Source organism: Cajanus cajan, chromosome 7 (assembly GCF_000230855.2).
Source record: "Cajanus cajan strain Asha chromosome 7, NIPB_CcT2T_4, whole genome shotgun sequence".
NCBI lineage: Eukaryota > Viridiplantae > Streptophyta > Magnoliopsida > Fabales > Fabaceae > Cajanus > Cajanus cajan.
Window position 1 is genome coordinate 7989445 of NC_138523.1, and position 13872 is coordinate 8003316.

At 29.2% G+C, this 13872-nt stretch overlaps 1 pseudogene; it reads right to left on the reverse strand.

Moving 5' to 3' along the window:
* Positions 1 to 9827: 9827 nt before the first annotated feature.
* LOC145949726 (zeatin O-glucosyltransferase pseudogene) lies at positions 9828 to 11536 on the reverse strand (annotated as a pseudogene).
* Positions 11537 to 13872: the final 2336 nt, after the last annotated feature.

A 13872-nucleotide genomic window follows, 5' to 3' on the forward strand; every position in this document is an offset into this window, starting at 1 on the left:
TCTTTTGACGTATGGTGCACTTCTCTTCTAAGTCATTTAGCTCGTTCATTATAAAAATGAACTTATTATACATGTTATATATAGATTATTGTTATTGTATTTTAAACATTTCAAACTAATGAGTCAAAATATGTACTTTTGAATCTTTTACCTGATTTGTTCTTTCATGGGCTACTTTGAGTTTATCCCATATTTCCTTTGTTGTGGTACATTCTCCTACTTTGTCTTACTCAGATCTGTTGAGAGCACAAGTATATAAGATAAAACTTGGCCTTTGTATTGGCCAAAGCATTTGGATTTTTCATCAGCACTCCATTACTATTTTGGCTTTGCTACAATAACCCCTATATCCAAAGTTTTCTTTGGTATATATGGCCCTTCTTCTACTATTTCCAATAGATGAACATCCTACGAATCTAGGATCATCCTATATCTCTTATAGTAGTAGTCTTTTCCATCAAAATCTAAGGGGGTCTCTTTGTTGAAGCACTTTCTAGAATAAACATTGTTGGATGTTGAACAACCATCACCTCATTAGGATCTTTTCTTCTACATTGTTAAGTGAGCTTAATTGTAGGAGCCAAGCTCTCATACCAATTGAAGTGAATGTTAGGCAAGAATAAGAGGGTTGAATTGTTGTCTTTATTAAAAATCAATTATTTATTAAAATCTATTACTCAGAAGATGGTTTTTTTTGAGTGTTTTAAAAACTTAGTTACTTCAAATTCTACTTCTGAGAATTTTAGAGTAAAATTATTCTTCAGAAGTTGATGCCTTTGAGTGAATAAAACTTTGTCTTTCCTTTAGAATATTTTTCAATCAAATGTTTGGACAACAATAAACATGCAGTTCAATGATATATATATATATATATATATATATATATATATTGTAATAAACAATTATAGTAAATAAAAGAGATAAAGTAAGAGAGATTACAAATAAGGATTTATATTGATTCACCCAAGCTTTGTTAAGTCAGACGAAACAATTCCCAGCAATGTTTTGAATATGAAAAATATAATTTATATTGTTATTACTAACCTGTGTAGTAGTGTTTCATATATATATAAGAACAGGCAAAACTAGAACATGAAGCATGGTCGAACAAAACAAGGATCTGACAAATCAAGTCAAATGATAGAAGGATCATGAATTGTGCACCAGACGATAATGAATATCAAACGAAGATATGTCAAGGACAACCTAGAGTACATCATAAACAAGAGCAAAACTAGACCAAGTCAAAGTTGGTTCAACACCAAATAAACATCAGATGAAGCACAATGGTCAACCACACAAGGTCAACAAAACAAGCATTAGTCGTTGGATAACACAAGACGAAGAAATATTCTTGACGGAATAAAAGTCATTCACCTTCGCAACTGATCAGACGAGATGAAAAAGTCAAAGTCTAACTCTTAGACGGAGACTCAAATTTCCAGATGCAAATGAAGCATGTTAAAAAGCGTCTGAGGTCCACTAGTCACATCGAAGAAGATCATATATCGTCTCCATTCATAAGAAAAGCACACAGAGTTATCAAAGATATGAACAGAAAGGAGAAAAAAAATGAAGATCACGAATTCACAAGTCAAAGCTGCGTGTGTCAGGGCAAGTACATCTACTTTTCAAAAAAAGGCAACGCCTCCGCAGCTACAATGACAAAAAAAGGACAAACATACCTAGGTCATGATTGAAGTCAAAAATAAGAGAGAACAAATTACGCAAAGGACTTCACGTAACACATATTCAGCAAGCAAGCATTTAATGCAAGATCAAATGCATTAAATGAAAAAGATCTGTGTAGCCATGAACAGACGACTATCTGCACCAACGGAAAGCTCCGCCTCAACAAACACATTCAAATTCAAACAACGGGAAGATTTGTCAAAAGGCTATAAATATCAAAACCTGAAAAGAGAAGAAGAGAGAAGAAAAGCAACAAGTAATAAGCAAAAGCAAGTGCCAAAACAAACTCACATCTCTTCTTGTCCAGGTTTGAATATCAGTGTAAAAATAAGATAGTTTATCTTAGTGAGTGTAGAAACTAACCCATCCTGTCTATGAGAGTTACATACACACTCTAAACACATAACCTTGTAATATTAAGGTTGAATACCTTAGTGAGTGTAGAAACCATACTATCCTCTCTGTGAGAATTACACACACACACACACTCGAAACATCTATCGTCTATAAAGCCTGAAGAGGCTAGTAAAATAATACTTGAAAAAATAAAAGTGGTTTAAGAATACTAGCGTTAGAAGTTGACAAACCAGGAGTGGTTAAGAATACTTGGGCAACCAGAAGTGGTTTAAGAATACTAGCATCAACGAGTAAAGTTGACGAACCAGAAGTGGTTAAAAATACTTGTAATCCATTGTGATTAATGGAACCCTTCAGTTGAAGGAGACTGGATGTAGCTCAGGACGAGTGAACCAGTATAAAACCCTGTGCATTGTTATTTGATTTATAAATGCAATTTTACTTATATTGATATATTACACTAAAAGACTTCGTCTACTACCACTTATTTTCTAAACAATATTGAGATGAAATTATATTTGTTTGACTTAATAAACTATTTTTTAGCAGACGATAGATCTTCAGACGCAAAGATTCTTTAAACCAATCTTGCACATTTTTTTAAGTGCTTGAAATATTATTTTCAGACGGAAAGAAGCTCCTTTGCAAAAACATTTTTAAAATACTTCTTTCACACACATTCAACCCCCCTTCTGTGTGTTTTCCACTAAACTTCAAACTTGAGCTATGTCTAGTCCTCACACACTTTGTGAGATTTTTCCATTATATTAGCAATAACTATCTTGATTGCACCAACAAATACTTGTTGAATTTAGTTCTATACAACACAACCACTTACTATTTGTGTTTTAGACTTAGAAACTTGCTAAGACTTCTTCCTCAACAACCTATTGAGATACCCAACCTCACAATTACATGCTATGAGATCCTACAACCATTTGATTGACTTCTTTTCTCTCATTCCTACACCTCTACAACTTAGATCTAGATAGGGAAGGCTTTTATAGAAAATGGATTTGTGTATCCTAACACTAAAATATGTTTACAACAAATTATCCAAATTAGAGCTTCCACTAAGAAAGACTCAATTTGTTTTCTCTATTACAAGATTAATACAAATGTAGAAGTGGAGATCTTTGAAAAATAAAGTATGAAACAAAGGATTACAACTTTGGTAACTAGTATTTTAAGTTCTCTTTTTAGTCTTGCTTGATGAAACAATAGCCTTGGTTTTATTTTTATAGACTCCAAAATAGGTCCATTGGAGCTAGCTTAACTTTGAGGCAATGTTGACATCAGCTTGTACTTTTATTCTAGTGTAGTCAACATATCCTTTAGAAGTAGTTTGCTTTTGAAGCTTCCTTCTGAGCTTCCTTATAATAATGCTTTTGAACAACCTTTTGAGCATGGTCTTCAGTACCAATCTTCTGAGAAGTTGAGTTTGAACTAAGACTTCTTGAAGCAAATGGTTCCATTAGAGGGACTTTTATACAAGGTCTTCAAGGCATCTTCCCTAAGACAAGATGTTCATCTTGAACTTCCTTGAATTAGTAGACTTGTATACTCAAAAATTAGTTTTGACCAAGATGCTTCATACTAACTCAGATTGCTTGGCTATCTTTTGAGGGTGCTTTTGAGTTGAAACACTTATAAAATTTCTAAGTACTAAATACATCTGAAACACAAAAACAAATATATTTGTACTTTTTTTTAAGAACTCTCTATGATTAAAACTTCAAACTAAGGGTTGTCATTATTAGAACATTTATTTATGGCAAGATTCAACAAATATAAGGTCAAAAGAAAATATGTACAAGTATGAGAAGTATTGGACTTAAATATTTAGTAGCTTATAACTTAAGATGAGCTTAGGTCCACTAACCTCATGGTAGGCTCAATCTTCTAGCATTTTCCTAACCATAGCTCTAGTAGTAAGACCCTTGGCCATGCCTCTATCATCAATGTATATGATATTTTAATGAATAAAATATAATATTATTAACAATATTTAAAGCATAAATTAAATTTAAAAAATAAAGTATATTTAAATATTATAAATAACAAAAAAATACATGATTTTTTTTTGAATTTTTATTATCCAAACATAAAATATATGTATATATAATACATATATCATAATTATTGAAATTATGGATTTTTTTTTTAGTGTTCAACATTTTTACAATAATCACATCTTATTTTTTTGTCTGAGATTTATCTCCGTGTATATGTGAATAGATTTTAGGGGTGAAATCTGTATACACATCCCCGCCCCTGCCCCTGCTCCTATTTTTTTTTCTTTTAAACAAATATGAACAATTTTTAAAAAAATAAAAAAAAAGTAAAATAATATAAATTTTTACATATAAATATTTTTAATTTTAGTTTATATATATATATATATAAATAATTTTTTAAATATATTATTAAGCGGGGTGAGGGAGGGGGCGAGGCGAATATTAACATCCCCATTCCCGCCTCCGATTTTATCAATCGAGGAAAATCTGAACCCGAATCCGAACTTAATAAATACGGGTTTTTCCCATCTAAATCGAGGTGAGTTCGAGTGGATACTCACTAAGACGGATTAGATTGCCATGCCTACTCAAGAATGACATTTTGTCGAATAATTTGAAAAGGGAGACATTAAGATTATTGAATGTTAGAATGAGGAGGGTCGTAAAAGAATTCGCCTCCTCCTACTCTTCTATGATATGCTAAACGGTCATTTAATATATATATAAACCCGTGTAGTGCACGGGTCCTAGTTAGTATACAAATGAGTATCTTCTAGTATAAGACAAGATGGAACTTAATTTCAATCCTACTTTCTATATATGGAAAAATATGAATTTTCATCCTTCATTTCGTTGCCTTTGTTGATTTCTTTTCTCTATGTAAAAAGAAAAATATTAATACAAAGAAAAGTATGAGTTTCATCTTTCTTTTTTTTTACCGAATAAACAAATAAATTATTAATAAGAAAATTATGAATCTTCATCCTTCAAACCCAAATAACCTGCCTCAACATTTTGTCCCAATTCATGCCCTCACCTATAAAAACTTGACACGTGGTATATTATAATAATGAATTGTCAAGTGTGATGGTTTGCTAGTGCAATTTGAAATCTGGGGGAAGAGAAATCAATTCCGTCACGGATACTGAAAAATTTGTTAGTGGGATAATAAAATATTCTATATTATTTTTATTAAAAATATAATAATTTTTTGAAAAATATATTTTTATGGTAAAAATTTTAAAATTTCTTATTTTTATAAATTATAATTATCTTAGAAATAGAGTAATAATTTTCTTTATTTGAAATTATATTTAAGTGTCACTTTATAATTTTTTGTGTCTTATTTAATATTAGAAGAATAAAATAATAAAAATTAATAGGATAAAAATAATAAATTATTATTTGTTTTTTTTAATGTCTTTTAAATTTCTACACTCATCTAAAATAAAAATATTTTATAAGTGTAATGTCTATTTTTTATAAGAGTAAATTTTTTTATTTAAATATATTTAAGTTAAAAAAACTTGTGTGACAATTATTCTCATTCTTTTTTATGTGAATCATCTCTTACCAACATACAATATACATATACATGATCAAAGGGTAAAAAATTAAAATAAAAATTGAAAAATATCCTACATTAGTAAACTAAATTATGACATCTTTAATGAATAAAGAAGTAATAAATCTTTTAGTAAAAATATATAGTATATTATAATAATAAAAAAATGAGAATGGATTTACTTATTTCAAGCATAAATTTTGATAGATTTATTTCACTCAATAATTCATGTTATTTATCAAGTATTCAACCATTCAATTAAAAGTTTTTAATGTATAAATCAAATTCATAAAATTTTAAAAAAATAAATATTATTTAATACTCCATTTTATTAATTTAAATTGATGAATAATAAAAAGAAAATATTTTATATATTATTTTGAATGTATCTAACGAAGTATCATATGATTTTCAATTATTTTAAAAAATTGTAAATTTAATTTATGTATTAAAAAACTTTTAATTTAATAATTAAATTTTTAAAATTTTGATGTAAAACATTAATTATTGAGTATAGCATATCTATCAAGACTTATTCTTAGAATAAATGATTTTTTTTCTCATAAAAAAATAAAATAATTTTGTCACAAAATAAAAGTAATTAAATAATAAAATAGAATATAAATATATTTGTGAATAAGGTTGGTTAACTAAAAAGAAGGAAATGGTCATATAGTGAGGAGATTGGTTACAAATGAATTTCAACTTTAAAAGAGATTGAGTGGTTCAAGAAAAGGGAGTTTTTTTCTTTCTTTCTTTCAGGAAGAGTCCGTGATAGAGTTTTGCTTTTTTGTCGTATGGGTATTCGAGCATTAGCTTTGGACTTTTGGTTTTGGAAGCTTTCTTTGGCATTGCAGTGAATTGAGTCTCCCAATTTGGCTCGAGATTTCATTGGTATGTTGACAATCCACCTATGATATGATTAGGATTATTGGGTTCAAAAAAATTAATTCTAATTGTTAAATAGGATAAAGATTTAAATCTTGTATGTTCCAAAGTAAATATGGAAAGCTTTATTTTTGTTATGCAAACATAAAAATTAGTTGTTCCCATTTCTTAATGTATTCAAATGATATGATTGCTTTTATTCAATGAATATTATCCATCATTGAAGGTATGTTTATTGGTTAAATATATCTTTCAAGTAATGATTTGCCTAACTGCACTTTCACTGTTCTCACAAGGAATTCTACGTATACTGCAACATCAAGTTTATATATAAAATATAATCTTGGGTACATCAACTATAAACAAGATTTGGCCACAATATTTGCAATTTTTCATAAGTCATATATTACGAGTAATCTTTTGCTTAGACATAAATTAAAATGTATAATAAAAATAATAAGATTAAAATCTTGAACCTTTATTCTTCTTGTTAAATATAATGTGCAATTTTTTTCTTATAGAGTATTTAAAAATTCAATTTGTGCAATAGTTCATGATATTAAACAAGTAACAATTTGGCTATTAAGATCTCTTAAGTCTATACAAAATTATTTAATGACCATTGGTTACCATAAACTATGTATGAGTGAATTTATTTTTTCTAGTACATGAAAGTTTCTTTAAAAGTTAATTAGTCTAATGTAGTAATTCATAGTGTTAATTAAATAGCATTTTATCATTGACACTATTTGATGATGAGAGTTTAATTATTAACCATGTTAGCTTAAATTCTTGTGTGAGGATGATTTAAAAATAGGAAAGTCATCATTTTTCACTCAAATAATAATTCAAAATATTTTTACTATAATTAATAGCATTATTTGAATAACAATGCTATTTTTATGTTGTTTTGAGAGTTTAATGATTAGTCATTTATTAACTTAAATTCTTATACAATTTTTTTAAATAAATAAATAAAAGAGGTTTATTTCACATATAAATTATCTTCTCGTATGCAACTATTTGTGATGTTAATTGAGTAACGTTTCTACCTTTAATATCACGTGAATCATAAGAATTTATAAAATAGTCATTTGCTATCATGAATTTTTATGTTTAGAGTAAATTATTTTCTTGGAAAAAATATTCTTTAAAATATTCTTTAATTTGTAATAGTTAATAACGTTAATTGAATAACACTTTTATTTATGAAGTTATTTAATTGTGAGAGTAATAACTAGTCATTTGCTAATTTGAATCATTATGCAAAATTTATTTATTTAAATAAAATATTTATAATAAAAAAAAGGGGTTCCTCTCTCACATAGAAGTTGTTTTTAGTGGTTAATGATATTAATTGAGTAGTCCTTCTACCCTTAATATCATGTAAATCATAAAAGCTCATAGAATAGTCATTTGCTATCCTAAGTTTTTATACACAAGGTAAATTAAAAATTATCATTTTATGAAAACAAAAACGGTTATTAATAACATTAATTGAATAACAATTATATCTTTAATGTTATTGTAAGGGTTTATTGATTAATCATTTGCTAACTTAAATTCTTGTTTAAGTTTTTTATAAATAAAATAAAAATGTACAAATATGAAAATTTTTATTTTAATGTAATATCAACGAATAAATATCAATAACATTAATTGAATAGTAATTCTATCTTTAATGTTATTGCAAGAGTTATTGATTAGCCATTTGCTAACTCAAATCCTTATAAATTTTTTTAAAAATAAAAATACAAAAGAAGCATCTCTCACATTTTAAAAAAATATATATACATTTCTTATCAGTAAAATAAATATTTATGAATTTATATAATTTTTGCGTAATTAATTAAAGGTACTATTTTTTTACGGGCGTCGTAGGGTACTAATACTTTCCCTACACGTAATTGACTTCCGAACCCAATTTTGATTTTACAGATTATTTTTAGAAGAGTTTTTTAAATACTTTTCTCTTAAAATAATTTATTGGTAGCAACTCCATCAAAATATGTTTGTGTTATCTCGCCATGATTTCAGTTACGACAATATTTTATTATATTAGATATAATAAAATGTGATTACACTACTAGAAAAGTGTCATTTTTTTTGCGAATTTTCTTGCAAAAAAATATTTGCAATTTTTTTTTTGTGAATTTTCTTGCAAAAAAATATTCGCAGAAATTTTTTATGATTTTTCCTGCAAAAAAAATATTCGCAGAAATTTTTGACGAATTTATTTGCGAAAAATAATTTACAAATATTTCTTACAAATTTTGCTACAATTTTAATAATCATAGAAATTTTTTTCCATGGTAAAAATTTGCAAAAAATATTGTAAGAATTTTATTTTGTTTCTTGTAGATTTTCTTGCAAAAATAAATTCACAAGTAATGTTTACTAAATTGGTAGAAAAATTTTGCAGGTAACTTTGCCTGCGGATTTTCCTACAAATTTTAATCCGCAGGAAAAATAAAAAAAAAAATTTAAATTTATGAGTTTAATATTTTTAAAAAACTTCAAGTCTCACATCGATTGAAAATAAAGCAATTAAAGAGGATATAAGTTGGGGCAACACTTACCTTACAAGTTGATTTGTATGGTTGAGTATTAAGCTTATAATCTACAATTTTAGAATTTAAAAGATTATATATTACATGTTGGAGGCATGAAAACAAATATTTCGTTTGAATTCATTGTGAGCATTTGAAAGTTGAAAAATTATTGATAGAATTTATATTAATTTCTTTAATTTTTTTTCGTAAAAATATTCCTGCCAAATTTCTTGCGAAAAATTCGTAGGAAACTTTCTTGTGAATTTTCTTGCAAAACTTTTTTGCAGGAAACTTTCTTGCAAATTTTCCTGCGAAATTTTTTTACAAGAAACTTTCCTGCGAATTTTTTTCGCAAGAAATTCCGCAAGAAAATTTCCTGCGAATTTTAAAATTCGCAAAAATATATTATCCACGAAAGTATTACCTGCAGATAAAATTTTACAAAAAAAATTTGCAGAAACAATATTTCCTGCGAATTTTTCATAAAAATTCACAAGAAAAATCGCATATAATAAAAAAAATTCTAGTAATATTAATAATATATATTTTATAAAACAATTAATATTTTATATAAAAAAGAATGAAAAAATTTTTAATGAAGACTCCACTAACATTAATATACTGTTATAAATTAAAGATATTTATCACCACTAACATTAACATAAACATACATCCGTCCTGAATCAATACAATGTTATAAATTAAATATATTTATCTTTGAAGGAAAAGTTAATCTAGAAGTAAAGTAGAATGCAATGATTAATAGAACAGACTATAGATAATTGCATATATGACATATCCATAACTTTGATTTGCACGTAACACAATTATTCATATCAAAGATTGTTCTGAAATATCTAGATAAGAACTTTGCCGAAAGGCTAAGTAAGTATACATGTTTTTCTCAGAAACTTTACCAGATTAAGTCAAGAAACAGAAATGTGTATATTTTCATGCCAATCCTATTCTGCATTAACTTATTCATGAATTCAAATTCTGTCTTATTCAAAAAGGAACCACAAACTAATATTAATCCATAAGACTACTTAGTGATATGAGCAATGAAAGATTCCATTTCCATGCGAGAAGCTCCACCTTCATCCATGGACCTGTGGATGGCATTTTTAAGCCTCAATGCTCTCTCTCGCATCTCATCACCTTCCTTTGTTTCCATCAACCTTCTCACAGCATTCTCAACAACCGAAGCAGTAACCAACACATCCCTCTTGGCCCAATCCTTCACAACTAAACCAACCTTGAGCACCTGTGTCATGAAAACTGAGTTTCGTGGCTGGTCAGAGTGCATAGGCCATGCTGCTATTGGCACCCCCATGGTTATGCTCTCTAAGCATGAGTTCCATCCACAATGACTCATAAACCCCGCTGTTGAAGGGTGGTTCAGAATTTCCAATTGGGGCACCCAATCCCTCACAACAAGCCCTATTCCTTCAAATCTCTCCTCAAACCCATTTGAAGGATCATGCCCTTTTGCTTCATTTGCATCAAAGATGTCTCCTTTGTCAGCATCTCTAAGCACCCAAATGAACTTCTGCTTGCTTTGTTCCAACCCAGTTGCAATCTGTTGGATTTGTTCCGCTTTCAAAGTTGTTGTAGTCCCAAAAGACACATATATGACTGACTTTGGCTCTTGTTTATCAAGCCACTCCATGCATGAGTGCCTTCTTCCTTTTGAACCCTTCTTCTCAACGGTTAAAGGGTTGAACGGTCCCAGTGCCCAAATTTTCTTGCCACCAGTCACACCCTTCATCAACTCAAGGTAAACACCTTCAATTTCCCTGCTTGTGTTGAAGATGTTTCCATCACTGAGTTTGAGAAATTCACTTTGTGCAATCAAGAAATCCAAGAATTGGGTTGGGAAGCATCCTTCGGAAGAAGGAAGTTCTGGGACATGCAGGCCTTCAAATGAAGGCCGTCCCATTTTCTTCCAGAAATAAACGAAGGTGGTAAAGGCACATGTGCTGTGAAAAGTGTAGTTCTCAACATTGGGCATGTTTGTGGCATCTTGTGCCACTGAGGCCATGACAGAGTCATGGATGACTATGACCCTTTTGGCTTGAGATGAGAGGGACTGAAGAAGCTCCCTAACAGGCTCACGAAGATGTGAGGTGGCCTCAAAGGATGGAAGTAGATGCGATGGGAAATTTTCTTCTGGGTTTGGAGGAGGGGAAACAAAGTGTGGAACTTCAAAGGCATGGAAATGAATTTTTGAAGTGGAATTGTTGTATCTAAGTGTGGCCTGGCGAATATGTGTGACTGTGCTAACATAATGGACTGGTATGTTGTGTAACAAGATTTGACGCGCAAAGTGCATAAGCTGGTTGAGATGGCCTTGTGCAGAGAAAGGTATCATAACCACCAACACTTGGGTTTCATGGGTAAGGTTTTTCCCGATAGAAGCCATGGGAAGGAGTATAATCTGTTACTACTTTATTATGGTACGATGTAAGGATTTTATATTGAGAAATTATTTTATAATTTAAATTTTAAATTAAATATTTCATTTAATCATTTTTTATATTTTTAATATTTTAATTTGACTAAGTCTCTATCCTTTCAATAGATTAATAATGATCAAGTTTATATTGTACTCTCTTTTATCCGTTGGCTTTTGGTTGTTTCTCGGAAATGAGTAAAGTTTGGTGCATGTTTACTTTATCTTGCATAAAAGTTTTTAACATTATGCTTATATAGTGAGAAAAAAAATATACATATACATAACAATTTACTTATCTTTCTCCTTCAAAATTATTTCTACCGCTAAAATATATTTTTTGGAGTGGTATTCTTTGATTTGGGAATTCTTTGTTGTACTTGAACGATTTAACATATTGACGTATTTTAAGAGAAAAACATATTATAAGACTCAAAATTATCGTACTCACTACTATCTATATATATATATATATATATATATATATATATATATATATATATATATATATATATAAAGAAAAGAAGGTCCTTCTTGTATGAAGTAAGGATTTTATATTGAAAAATTATCTTATAATTTAAAATTTAAATTAAATATTTCATTTAATTATTTTTATTTTTAATATCTTAATTTGACTAAGTCTATATCTTTTCAATGGATTAATAATGACCAAGTTCATATTATACTCTCTTTCATCCTTTGACTTTTGGTTTTTTCTTGGAAATGAGTAAAATTTGGTGCACGTTTACTTTATCTTGCAAAAGTTTTTAATATTGAGCCTATATATATACATTGGTGTCGGAACCCAAAAAATTTTAATCTTACCCACAAATGGTTTATATTTCCCCTTTTGAAAATCTCATCAATTAAGGAATACTTGGATACCAAACTAATCCCTAACTAATGGTTTTGAAAAGAGTTCATGGATTCGTCACCAATATTTTACTCAAAACATCAAAAACAGAAGAAAAGAGTTTTAAAATGCCAAAACGGCCTTTACAACCAGAATTGGGTTCATGGGTCAATTACGTGTAGAGAAGGTGTTAGGCATCCTACTATGCCCTGAATCGGTACCTATGGTGAAACTAGCGTGATTGCAAACAATAATTCAACTATTAGGTTCCCTTTTATTAACAACTATTTACATATTTACATGGTTTGCCTTGAAACGTCTACATGATTGTTTTTGTTGATGATACAAAAGATAGATGGTAGAGAAAGATACCTCTTAAAATAAGCTTTTATAGATACTTCCGAATGCAGCAAATTTAAGGTATTTTTTGCCTACCTTTCACACTTCACGATGCCTCACCAAATCTCAAGAAATACAATGAAAGAGAGGAAGAAGCGTACTAGATTTTAGAGACATTAATCAGATCTAAAAATTTCCGATCCCGAGTAATGTGCCTGAGCCTACTATTTATAGGCACAAAAATCCACCAGAACAGGCCGTTTCGATTTCGAAACGGGCTATTCTAGACTTTTCTATTATGTATAAAATTTGAATCTAGAATGGTCCATTCCCAAAACAAAACGACCCATTCCGAATTTGAATTTTACCCATAACAGACTAGGTCAGAACGGGGCATTCTGACATAGGGTTACAAGCCTTGTTTTAAGCTTGGAACGGCCCGTTTCAGGCTATTAATTCTGGTACTTATTTTTTTGGATCCTTGGGTGTCTTGTTGGCCTTCTCTAGTGCTGTCTTCGGGCATTTGGGAGCTGCTTTTTCATGTTGAAAGTCTATTTCTTTGTTTGTGTGTCCCAGATGAAATCAGGTGTCTAAAATTGGTATGTGAGAAAAAAATATATAGATACACAGCAGTTCACTTATCTTTTCCCTTAAAATTATTTATACCGCTAAAATATATTATTTGGAATGGTGTTCTTTGGTTTGGGAATCTTTCGCTACACTTGAATAGTCTAACGAATTGACATATCTTAGGAAAGAAGTGTACTATAAGACTCAAAATTACCAATGCAGTGGGACATTTTCTCTCTACGGATAGAGTTCTGCGTGCTTCAACTCAAACTACTTTAATCTTGTTATTTATTATTTTAATTTACTCATTGTGTTTAAATGGTTGTTACTGATTGCTTTGTTTTTAATTTACTCATTGTCTTTCTTGATGAATTTAAGTATTTTTTTTATGTGCTCTATTAAATTTTAATTCCAAAAATCTTAGAGAGAAAACTTCTTTTCTTGTTCAATATCTACATGTCTGCAACAGATATTTTGAAGTCTTTGAGCAGTAAGTCAAAAAAATTTAATGGTGAAAATTTTTTATGCTGGCAACAATAGATGATATTTTGGCTGACAAAGTTGGATTTATTTTCTGTTATTTTAAA